A 12737-nucleotide genomic window follows, 5' to 3' on the forward strand; every position below is an offset into this window, starting at 1 on the left:
GAGACTGATTTATAAAATTTAGGACTCTCTCCTTGGAACTGCAGATCACTCAAGTCTTCCCAGATGCACGGTGAGAATGGCTAGGGGAACAAAAATCACAGTTCTATAAGGAAGGGGAAAAAGAGCAGGGGTATATGGGGTGGGGTGGGCTGGGGGGCAACCAACAGTGTCTCTTACACAGATAGATCAATATGTGAGTAGTGAACCAATAATTTAACTTGGCTTGGACTATTTCATTACATTTGTTTATTTTCAGGTTGAGACAGGATGATGTTTTTCAAATATCCAGTCTGTCTTTGATCAAAGGAAGTGGATGATGTCTAACACCCCCCACCCCCACCTCCGCTTTCGGTTACTTCTAGCATGGAGAACATTTGGCTTTGCAATCTGATGTTGTTGACCTCTTCTATCTTCTGTACTTGAATTGATGGAGCCAGCATTCGCCTCCTCTCTGTAAAGAAGCATTGAAGTACTTTAAGGTGTTAATTACTTATTTGGCTTAATAGAGTGCCTCTCTTAGGTAATGTTTGAAATTTAAGAGCTGTATTTAATATTAACAGGACAGGAGAAAGAGGAGTGTTATGGTAGAAATTTTAGCCAGACTGAGGGTGATATTTTCAGTATAAAATCTCTCCTGGTCTTCTACAAATAACTTACACTGACCCTTATTATGCTTAAAATAATGTCTTTTATATGAAACAAATCTTACTCTTAGCCCACAACCAATAAATGCTTCACAGTTATAATAGCATCTAGTTCTGATAAGGTTTAGGTGGTTTGTAAAAGTTTCTCATGATAGCAAAATAAATAGCTTAGTATTGTCCCTTTGGTAGTTGTTGATGATACACACACAAGTAGCTGTACTTGGTTACTTCTGTTCATTTGTACTTGCACCACAATCATTTGTGGGCATTTTTCTGTTCAACTAAGTGGGAAATGAAGCACAGCATTCTCTGCTAGCTAGCTCTCACCTTGGAGGGTACACTGGTTCTCATCCACACGACCCAGTGATGTGGGAGGCAAAACATGCATTCTAACTATACTGTTCTTTGTCCCAGACATGGACTGAGAATTGTATTTTTAGCTTTGATATGTTGAATAAAATTTCTACCTTATGATAGAAAGAGGAATATTTTTAACATTAGCTGAGGACAATCTATGTATTTTGAATGAATGAGCCTTTGTTGAGAGCCTTCTTGTTAGAGGTCTTACATGGTATGGGTTAATCTCAGTCCATCCAAATTGTTCACATTTTTATCTCCGAAGTTACCTGAAGCATGTTCGTGATGTTTGTGTTATAAAATGAGTTAACTAGAGATAAATAATATTTTATAATCATGGTTTATGAGTTATTTCAGGGACAGGAGATGCCAGCCTATCAGTGTTGTTTGGTTATCGTAACTGGATTTTGATCCAGTTACTCTATCAAGGGTCCAGGATGGAGTGGTATTTATATATTTGCTAATCCTTGGAATTTCCTCAGTAATAAGAATGTCATTCATATGCCAGTAAGTTGACTCTCTTGGCTGAGGGGCCCCTAGATACTTTCAGAATGGAGCTGGTCACCAGAGGAACCCACCATGTGATCAGAAAGTTGAGCTTTCAGCTGTCTCCGTTCAGAAAGAGATGCACTGGAGACTGGAGTATAAAAACTCTTAAAAAAATAAGATCTTAAAAAAAATAAGGTTGGTGAACACATCGACATGCTGAGAGGGTGGCATGCCTGAAGAGGGCGTGGTAGCTCTGTACGCCCCTGCCCCCTACCTTGCTCTATCAATCTCTTACACTTGGCTGTTCCTGAGTTGTGTTTTTTATAACAAACCTGTAATAATAAATACAGCATTTTCCTGAGTTCTATGAATTGTTCTAGTACATTATCTAACCTGGTAGAGGGGATCATAGGAGCCTCCAAATTTATGATCAGCCAGGCAGAAGTGCAGGTAACTTGGGCATCCCATTTGTAGCTGGTGTCTCAGTGCAGTATCCTGGGACTGTGCCCTTAACCTTTAGAGTCCATGCTAACTCTGAATAATTAGTGTCAGAATTGAATTGAATTGTTGGACATCCAACTGGTGTTGGAGAATTAAAGAATTGGATGTTGTAACTTTGGAGGGAAAAAATGTTCCCAGCCTGGGGCAAATAACCTTTGAAGCTGAAATCAGTCAAAGGGAGAAATAAAGTGGGAGTGACCTGTTTATTGCTTACAGCAGTCATCTGCTTCTACTCACCCATGTCTCTCGTAACCCAGCTGCAATAAAAACCCAAAAATACCTCTCCAGTCCAGGTGCACATTTTCTCTCCACCCCCTTTGTAGTCACCTATTGATATAGAGATGGGCTACTTCTCTCCACATCTTGGAAACACCTATTCATATGGAAATGCACTAAGGCCAGGTGAGAGATTCTGGAAATATTGCAGTTTTACCCATGGGTGTTGATGTTGTAAAACACATCACAGATGGTCATATAGCTGGAATGTGCCTAGAATATGCCTACGTGACCAGCTCACTGTGAGTCCTTCAGCTGCCCATGATATTTTAGACTTCTTGATATCAAGGTTCTTTACACACATACAGGTGCTGCTTCTATATTGGAGGACACAGAGTATGTCTTATAAGACTCAGGTGTGAGAGGACAGAGAGGCCTGTGTCTGTGAGCTTGGATCTCTTCCAGTGCATTTACTTCTCTTACTGTAGTTGTCCTGTATCTCCTGCTTATAATAGATTTCTTCCTTGAGTCCTATGATACTTCAGCAGTTGAACATTTAAGGTGTTTAATGCATGAATAATACAGAAACTTCCACCAACCTTCACTAATATTCTTAGTCACTTGAGTAGAATAGTAGATAAAGAGAGAATTCAAGTATTCAAAATCCATCCCATCAAGGGGATATTGGCACAAAAAGCTGCTGTGCATAGACTTTAATTGCTTATGTTCCCAAAAGTAAAAAACAAAAGACAAACAAAAAAATCAAACATAAGCCTATGGGAATTTCCCTAAGACAGTGAATTGTTTTTCTTAACAAAGGTATAAAACTTATAAAAAGAAAGGAATAAAAAGTTTGGAATAGATTGTGGCAATTCACACTTAGAATTATTTTCAGCTATTCACTGTATTTTTTAATCTTTCCAAAAACTTTCTAACAGGGATATGGGGAGAGTGGTTGCTACTAACTATTTTATATCTGTCCATTAATTTCATGTACTATTTGAATCACACAGATAATTTTTGTCCTATAAATTCTGCATGGAGCTTAGATTTATTACATTTCATTCATCTTCCTGTACAAGTGTAAAATTTACTTTTAATTGATTATTTCAGAATTTTTGTGGGTAGACATAAATTTACTAATACAATTTTATGAGATATAATATTGCTACTCTATTATAGCTAGATTTCAAAAAAATAAATGTAAACAACATCTGTATCTATAAGTGACTAATGAAAGGAAGTATTAACATCTTTACATTTTAAAATATCACAATTAACAGATGCAATTTTATGATATTTAAAAATAGTTCTAAAGTAAATAAGTGCTTTGTTAATGGTATGATGTTGAGTACAAGCAACATTACATAATCAGTGATTTTCAAGTGTTACTTGGAAGAAATTAAGAAAATTCATTTAATGCAGCTAACTAAGAACTAGAGTTGTTTTCCATACTACATGTCAACACAACTGTCTCACTCAAATTTGAGTGTCTATCATCCAGGCAGTCTGTGTCTGGCAGATTAACCCAAGCAATCACTTTGCAATAAGCAGTTTTATATTTTCAGACATTCTGTGGGCATCATCTGCTTTTGATGGACAGCCATCCTCCCCCGTAATCACCCACACATAGTGAGGAATGAACCAGTAGCAGCAAGTTCTTATTACAAACTGGAATAAGGAGTTCTAAATAAAGTACTAAATTAAAAGGAAAAAAGGGGGAGAAAAAGGTCATATGCCAGTTTGCCCACTATTGGATTCCTTCCCACACAGGCTATTCTTTATTCTTTATAATATGTCTTCCAAAATGGTTTATTTGGATCTATTTTTCTGAAGCATAGATCACCTAGGAAATAGGGTTTGTATTTTCTTTGTGAAAGCTTATACTCCCCTTTTGTTTCCTGTGTAATTTACCAACAGAAACTTCTAAAATTATTTTGATACATGACAAATGCTACAGTTTTAATGGACTTGAAAATTGACTTAGGATCATCATTATAGAAGTATCTGCTTCTACACCAGGGGATGCAGTGACCACAAGGTATTTCAAAAATGAGTTAAGTAAGCTGGTTAGAAATAGAGGGTAGTATGCTAAAGAAGTATTTTTCCTTCTACATTTGATTTTGATCATTTGAGTCAGAAAAATGACTCTGCTACCTGGATGAATGTGAATGAAGCAAATAGATGCTCAGAGAATTTATAAGGGGATCATAGCATCTTCCTTCTCTATCTTCTAAATTACCATGTGGATGAAAGCTTCCAGTGAAGGTTCTTCATGGGGCCATTCCTCATGCTCCTGGCATTGTTTCCTTGTTTGCACTTATCTATGAAAGACCTTATCTTCTGCTTTGGATTATGCTTATTATATAGTTGCTTAGCTCCAGTATCAGTATTGAACTTTAAGCTCTTTGAGTTTGGAAACTGTATTATTAATGTCTCTTCAACAAAAACAGAGTGCCTCCTGTTCAACACTGATGATAAAAAATATCTTGGGTATCATTTTAGGATTATAGTCTCATCCAATCACCAATTCATTAGAAAATAATTGACTCATATACACATACATACACACATACACACACACTCTCACACACACACACACATACACCCATCTATCTGAAATAAGAACTTTGGGATGGGGACTTTCTTATGCTAAACCATTAAAAAAAACTGAAAGCCAAATTTCTTGCATACAATCCTCATCAAGTTGTGATCAAAGACAAGCATGGAGATCTATTTTTTACCAAGAGTGATTATGATGTCTGGAGTGAGAGATTAAATTTTCTTGCTTGATAAGAATAATAATAGTAAATGTGGTTGCATTTTTTTCTGTGTTTCAGGGTTTGGGGAGGGAAAATAGGATGCTTTAATAAAAGGACTCTAAACCCTTTTCAGGTGGATACACAAGAAAGATAATAGACTTGGAGGAAAGTGCAATGGCCAGAGAGCTAGGAGCCCAGTGTTCACACTGGAGTCTGACATGTTACCTCAGTTACACCAGTTAATCTTCCTGTGCCATCCTTTCCTTGTCTGAGAAATGAGAAATGTTTGATGCTGAGCCATGGAATGATCAAAGGGAGTAGGAAGGCAGAGAGTGAGTTCTTAGTCCTGTTTTTAAATGGAATCAAATCTTGTATTGTTTCTCAGGCTGGTTAAAAAAAAAGACCAAGAATGTTCTTCATTAAAAGATGGTTGGCTACTTTGTATGGCTGCACTCAGGGCTATTGATCAGATTAAGTAAAGAATTTGGCATGTGGTTCCTTTTTCTAAAAGCTGACCACTCTGCCAAAAGATCTGTAATTAGATGTCAGCTCAGAACAAAAACCCCCAAATTATCTGAGAGAGCCCTTTGACTATCATGGATGCCACAGTGAAATATACAAACCTGGTTAAAAGTAGAAGTACAGAAAAAACATGTTACAAGTACATGCTGATGATACAATTCAGGACAAAGAATAATAGAGTTTTATAATGACAAAGAGTCAGTTCTTCAGGAAGATATATCATAAAACTGAACTTCAAAACATATGAAGCAAAAAATGACAAAATAGGAAAAAGAAATAGATACATGCACAAGTACAGTTGTGATATCAACAGTCTTCTCCCAATAATTAAGAAGTAATCAGATAAGCTATAAGGATTAAAAAACTAATAATAGTATTAACTGACTTGACCTATTGGACATTTATAGAACATTCCATTCAACAACTCAGAAAATGTACTTTTCAAGTGTACACGATACATCCACCAAGATAGTTATTGATAGACAGTAGCTCCATTGGCGTTCAGAAGATCCTCAATTCTATCTTCAGGTTCAGTGATTCACCGGACAGATTCACAGAACTCAGAAAAGCCATGATACTAACAGCTAAAGTTTATTACTGAATATGCTTCTATCCACAATTCTGAAAGTAAACCATTATCAATGGGCCCAGAGCCCTCCAAACCAGTGTATTATATAGACTACTAACACTTTAAAGTTACCTATTCCTGCAACTGTCCTTAGACTTTACCTTTTACAGGTGGTGAGCAGTTTCTCAGTCTTACCTAACCCTATGGCTAAATCAAGGTGTTCATCTGACATTTTTAAAGGTGAAACTAATTGCTGAAGAGCAATTTGTAAGAATAAAATAATTTTAAAGTGGAGTTTGCCTAAGAAATGTTTTAGGCTGCATCACGCATCTGTACACCATTTCCAGGCAATCTGACTTGCAGCAGCCAGCTAACCATGGGTGTAAACATCCTTATTAATCCTGTAGATGCTCCTTACATGGTAAAAATACAGTTCTCCAAGATCCATCCACCTCTACTAGATGTTCTAGCTTGACAGATTGAAGGTAAAAACCCAGTAGCAATGAGACAGAATAAGGGCTTGGAGAAAAACAAATCATTTGAAATAATTATCATTTTCTTTAAATTAACTGTCCTCTACTGATATACTTTTAGTTCAGAAAACCTCAATGGTTTCCCATTCCATTGGAGGTAAAATTGTACCAGGCTTCAGTTACAATATTAGGCCTTGAGATATGTTATCTTTCACCAGGTGACCTGACATTTGCAATTTCTAGTCACATATGTGCCTTCGTGCTCAACTTTGCAGGTTCAACAAAGGCAGACCTCTCACTGAACACTTGTTGAACTGACCTGCAAATGCATTCAAACATAAGCTATAAAAATGAAAATATTTTGTTGTTTTAAGCATAAGGGTTTAATATTTTTTTATCATGGAGAAAATAAAAGTAACAACGTTTTGTTAACCTCAAATGATGTAATGGGACCTAGTTTTCTTCCAATAGACACCCATTGCCTCTATAATACTCAACTGTGATTGTTTTCAATATTGGTAACAAAATAACTAAAATAGTTTAAAACTGGAAAATAATTTTTACAACTAAAATTATTTAAAAGATACTTGAACTATATTCCATCAGATTTTCTAAGTTCGAGGGCTTTACAAATTCTCAGAATTCTCTACATTCTTCAAATACTTTATTTCTTATTTTTTTTAAATTGTAGCAGTGGATTCCAGTGAAGATTATATGCTGATATAAGCAAATTCACCTGTCAAAATTATTTTAGAACTCATTATTTGAAAAAGTTCTACCTGTGATCTAATCACACACAAATCCTACATCTGGTACTTTGTATACAAGAGTCTTGGTAATACATTGTACAAAACAAAAACAATTGCTTTCTGTACTTTCCTCAGCCACTTTCTTATTGCTCATACCTTCTTTTTATGTTCAACTGTTTTTCACAATATGGGCTTCTATTTTTAAGAGCACATATTTTTTTCCATTTTCTTTACTAAGCATCTTCTCCAGACTGACTTTAACTTCATTTAATTGAGAGGATTGTTTTGTCTGTTGCTACTGTTGTTTTAATTTTGTGTGAATGAACATTCAAACCATGTTGTGGCTATGTACCTTTTCATATTTGTTACTTGAAAATGTACTCACAGTACTTGCTTTTGTGACAATATATGTAATAACCATAGCAGTTTCCAGAAACAACAGGTCAGGTCAAAGAAGTTCATATTAAATTTTGAAAAATATTTTATGTGTGTACCAGAAAATGGGTTGCACAAATATAAAAGGAGTGAAATGTTTTGCAACCACCAAAGGATATGTGGATTTTATCTTCCTCTTAAAATTATTCAGTGTTTTTCTAAACATATGTCATTTTCACTTAGTTGTAAAGACCTTTTTCTTTCAATTAAATTGATGTTGTTTCAGGATTAGCATTAGTATTATACCACTTTGTCCTGAAATGTGCTTTTTAAAGGCAAGTTCCATGATCCACAAACATTCTAAAATAATCTGTATCCCTCTCCTTGTGATTCCTCTATAATTGATAATATTTTTATGTTCATTTTTGTTTAAAATTCCAGTTTTCAGTGAGGGGCATCTTCTTAGACAAGGCAATATATAGAATAAGACTCATTTTCCTATTTGTGGGAAAACACAGGTTGTGTAGAAACAACTGATTATTTCCCAACCAGGTGTTATTTGTGTATAATATTATTATGGAAAATCGGAGAACCTGGACTGGATCGCTGCTGAAAGAATCAAGCCGCACTCAAAGGTTTAGGAGGGTGGAGGTTTATTTTACTTGGGTGGGCTCAGAGGAGAGTGATCGCCAAAGGTCTGAGCCCCGAGTACAGCAAGGCCATGCCTTTTATGCATTTACTACAAAACTAGAGGGGAGTCAGCACCCAGGAACTGTTGCAGTGGGAGCTATGAGGTCACTATAGCTATATTCGGGATGCTAGTTATATTTTAATACATTTCTGTAAAGGTTACCTGGATACTGTATTATAAACGAATGGGCTTCATGACTATGGTCAACAAGCTGTTCCATACCACTGAGTCCCAGTTAGCGGGGGGGAGGAGTGGGGGTTGGAAATACATTGTTACATTGTTTTAATCCCAAGCCCCAAGCACCTTGTGATTCCTCTACATTCCTGAAGCCTCAACAGAAGCCCTGTTTCCTTATCTTTCTTGGCTTTCCACCACACCTGCCAAAAGGGGGAGGAATTTGAGAACTTTCTGAGTATTTCCTCATCAATATAACCTTAAGTGTTAATCAGAAATTACATACACACATTAACAAAATAACTAGGTTCTCCAGTCCAGTTTATTTTTTCACTGTAGTGGTGAATTGCTCATATCATTGTTGCATTCCTATCAAACTCACCATGGGGTGAATAAATAAATACTTATTAAGATTCCATTTCATACCCTTGTTCTGACTTAAAATAATTTCTTCCCTTGAGTAAAGCATGGGGGAGCCTGGCATTTCTTAATTGATTCTTCTCCCCAAACCAAGCAAAACTGGCAACAGCAAAAGGCAGAAGAGATTAAGGAGACAAGAAACCCAAAACACTCTTCTGTTAAAACATAGCCTTAAAGCAACATGATTTATGAAGAAATTGACAATTGCCATGATCTTTGGACAAAAGTAAGGATATTTGGCAACAATCCACACCATGTAGAATCTTAGTCATGAGAAAGTAAAGAACTCTCCAGACGAGAGAAAATGCAACTTGAACTGGAAAAGTGAAAAGCAGCCTTACAGTTGGTCAGTCTGGGAGGACAGACACAGATAAAACCAGCTGCAGAGTTAATAGGAAACATCATTTGTCCCAAAGGCAGGTTGTACTGCAGCTGGAGAATGCTAAAACAACCCTTTCTTCCAGAGATGACTGCCTTATTTCCTGTCTATTACTGGGCATACACAATTGCTAAGCTACCCTCACCACAAGATAGTACATGATTCCTAGTTTACCCCCAATTCTCCTAACCTCAACTCAGAAATCACAACCAATCTAAAACTGATCCCTACTTCTTCAGATTTGCCTCCAAGTTATTCAGAATGTACCCAAGACATACAAAAGGGGCTTCCCTTTTCTCTCTCGTGCCGCATCATTCAGTGAAAAAACAAATACTGACTAATCAATATATAAATATAAATCCTGGGAAGAAAGCCAATGCGGTCATTCCTTTGTGTTGAATGAAAAGGATGTTTAATAGTCCAGGGGGAAAAGAGAATTTTATCTCTAGTAAGGAAAGAAGACTTATAGGACCCACAAATCCTTACTGAGGCTGGAAAAAACAGAAAAGGAAAGAAAAAATGGATTCAACATCACTCATTTATCTTACCTAGTGAGCTGGCTGGAGTGCTGTATTCACCTGAGATTCTGAGATTACTTGGTCTCTGTTACAGGCTGAATTGTTTCTTCCAAAAAATCTGTTGAAGTCATAACGTCTGCTACCTGGGAATGTGATCTTATTTGTAAATAGGGTATTTGCAAATAGTCAAGTTAACATTAAATCATTAGGATGGGCCCTAATTCAATATGACTGACAGCTCAGTACAGGGAAATTAGGATGTAGAGACACACAGGGAGAATGACATGTATTAACGAAACAGAGACTGTAGTGATACAACCGCACGCTAAGGAACGGCCAGGACTCTGGCCTCCACTGGAAGCTGGGCAGATGTGAGGAAGGACTGATTCTCTCCAGGGTTTCAGCAGGAGCGTGGCTCTGCTGACATGGTGATTTCAAACTCCTCACCTTCAGGACTGCAAGAGTCCAGATTTCTGTTGTTTTAAGCCACCTCATTTGTGGTATTTCTTAGGGCAGCCCTGGGAAACTACTAAAGAATTTGGTACTAGAAAGCAGGCTGCTGCTGTCAGAAATAAATATAAATTGATTGAAGAAATAATATAAAAGTAATCAATCATAAAACAGGTCATGCAAAATGTCAGAAATTAAAATAAAATGGCTTTGAATTAGGTAATGGATAGAGGCTGTAAGTATCTTGAGGCAATAGTAAAAAACAGTACAACAATGTCATTGAAGAGACTTTGGTAGAAATATATCTGATAAGGGGTTAATATGCTGATAAGAGGTTAATATCCAAAATATATAAAGAACTCATACAACTCAATAGCAAGACACACACACACACTCACACACACACATACATATATAATCAATTTAGGAAATGGACACAGGATTTGAATAGAAATGTTTCCAAAGAAGACATACAGGTAACCACCAGGTATGTGAAGAGGTGTTCAACATGACTAATAAACATGACTGTTCAACATGACTTATAAGGGAAATGCAAGTCAAAACCACAAGGAGATATCACCTCACACCTGTTAGACTGGCTATCATAAAAAAAGATAAGATATAACAATTGTTGTCAGGGCTGTGAAGGACATGGTGGAAAAGTAACCATCTTACACTGTTGGTGGAAGTGTAAATTGGTGCAGCCACTATGGAAAACAGTATGGAGATTCCTCGAAAGATTAAAAGTAGAACTATTACATGAGCCAGCAATTCCACTTTGGGTATTTATCCAAAGAAAACAAAAATATTAACTTGAAAAGATACATGCACCCCAATGTTCTTATAGCAATAGCTACAAGAGCCAAGACATAGAAGTGACTCGATTATCTGTCTTGTCATGGGTTTCAGCCCCAGATGAGTTCACTATGGATTCAGTGAGAACAAAAAAAAAATGACAGTGGAATGTTCTTGGGGTGAAAGGGTTTATACCCAATGTTATTCACACAGTGGCAGGTCAGTCACTAGAATCCCATTCACTCAGTGAGTCTGCATGCAGGAAGCCAGTCTCTGCCTCTGGGCTTCTCTACCCCTGCAGCCGTCTTAGTCTCTGTCCTCGGAGCTGCCACCACTCCAGCCTCTGCTCTCCTGCAGCAGTGCAGACCAGAGCACTGAGGAGACCTCTTTATGTAGAGTCAGTAACAACATATTGCTCACATGTGTATAATGAGCAAGGGATCAGGGTCAGGTGAGAACCCTGGCCATGGGAACCTTCACTTTCTCCAGTGTCCATCAACAGATGAATGGAAAATACATGTGTGTGTGTACATATACACATATATCCAGCCATAAAAAAAGAAGGAAATCTTGCCTTTTGCAACAACATGGATAGACCTTGAGGGCATTATGTTAAGTGAAATAGGTCATACAGAGAAATAAAAATGCCATATGATCTCATTGTGGAATCTGAAACAACCAGTTAACTCAGATACAAAGAACAGATTGGTAGTTGACAGGCAGGGAGTTGGGGATGGGTTGGCAAAGGGGGTCAAAATGCACAACAATTAATATAAAATAGGTCGTTTATAGAGGTATGTAATGTACTTCATGGTGACTATAGCTAATAATGTATTGCACATTTGAAAGTTGCTAAGAGTAAATCTTAAAAGTTCTCATCATACAAAACAAAATGCAGTGATTGATGTTAACTAGACATAGGTGGTGATCATATCACTATATACGAATATGGAATTCTGTTGTACACCCGAAACTGGTATAATGTTATATGTCAATTACAGCTCAGGAAGAAAAACTAGATGGAAGGAAAGTTACTCAAAATAATAAAAGACATATATGACAAACCCACAGCCAATGTCATAGTCAACAGTGAAATACAGAAAGCTCTAAGATCAGGAGCAAGGCAGAGATGCCCACTCTCACCACTTGTAGTCATCATGGAGCCAGTTGTAGGAGCAGTCTAAATCTCTTTCCTGTAAGTCAGCTTTTGTTAAATTCCTATTAGCACCTACAGACCTGCCTCTAACACAGTGGTTCTCAAGGTGTGGTCGCCTGATCAGCAGCATTAGTTTCATGTGAGAACCTGTTAGAACTGCACGTTCTCATGCTCCACCCCAGGTCACCCGAATCAAGAACACTAGGTCTGCGTGTCATCAACTGCTGTCAACAAGGCCTTCAGGTGAACTGATTTCATACTGAAGTTTAAGAACCACTCTTCTAGCCCTGGCAAACACCTCTGCAAGAGCACAAATGGAGGTTTCCAGTGGGAGGAACTAGGAAGTGACAGCATGCAAGATTATTACTTCTGCTCTTTTTTCTTCAAAATGAGGGAACGGGAAAAAGGAGTAATGAAGTACTGGATCCAATTCAATCAACCAAAGTTGCACTATATGTCAGATTCATGATGGCAAAAACTAAAGATCATTTTTTGACT

General features: G+C 37.2%; 1 long non-coding RNA gene across 1 annotated transcript; it reads right to left on the bottom strand.

Annotated features, from left to right (window-relative positions):
• Positions 1-233: 233 nt before the first annotated feature.
• On the bottom strand, positions 234-12364 carry LOC140846167 (uncharacterized). The gene is made up of 3 exons (XR_012125083.1): positions 12227-12364; positions 9869-9981; positions 234-451 (listed from the first exon to the last, which is right to left on the bottom strand). It is a non-coding gene; the product is annotated as an uncharacterized lncRNA (long non-coding RNA).
• Between the last annotated feature and the right edge of the window lie 373 nt (positions 12365-12737).

Source organism: Manis javanica, chromosome 14, assembly GCF_040802235.1.
Source record: "Manis javanica isolate MJ-LG chromosome 14, MJ_LKY, whole genome shotgun sequence".
Classification (NCBI taxonomy): Eukaryota; Metazoa; Chordata; class Mammalia; order Pholidota; family Manidae; genus Manis; species Manis javanica.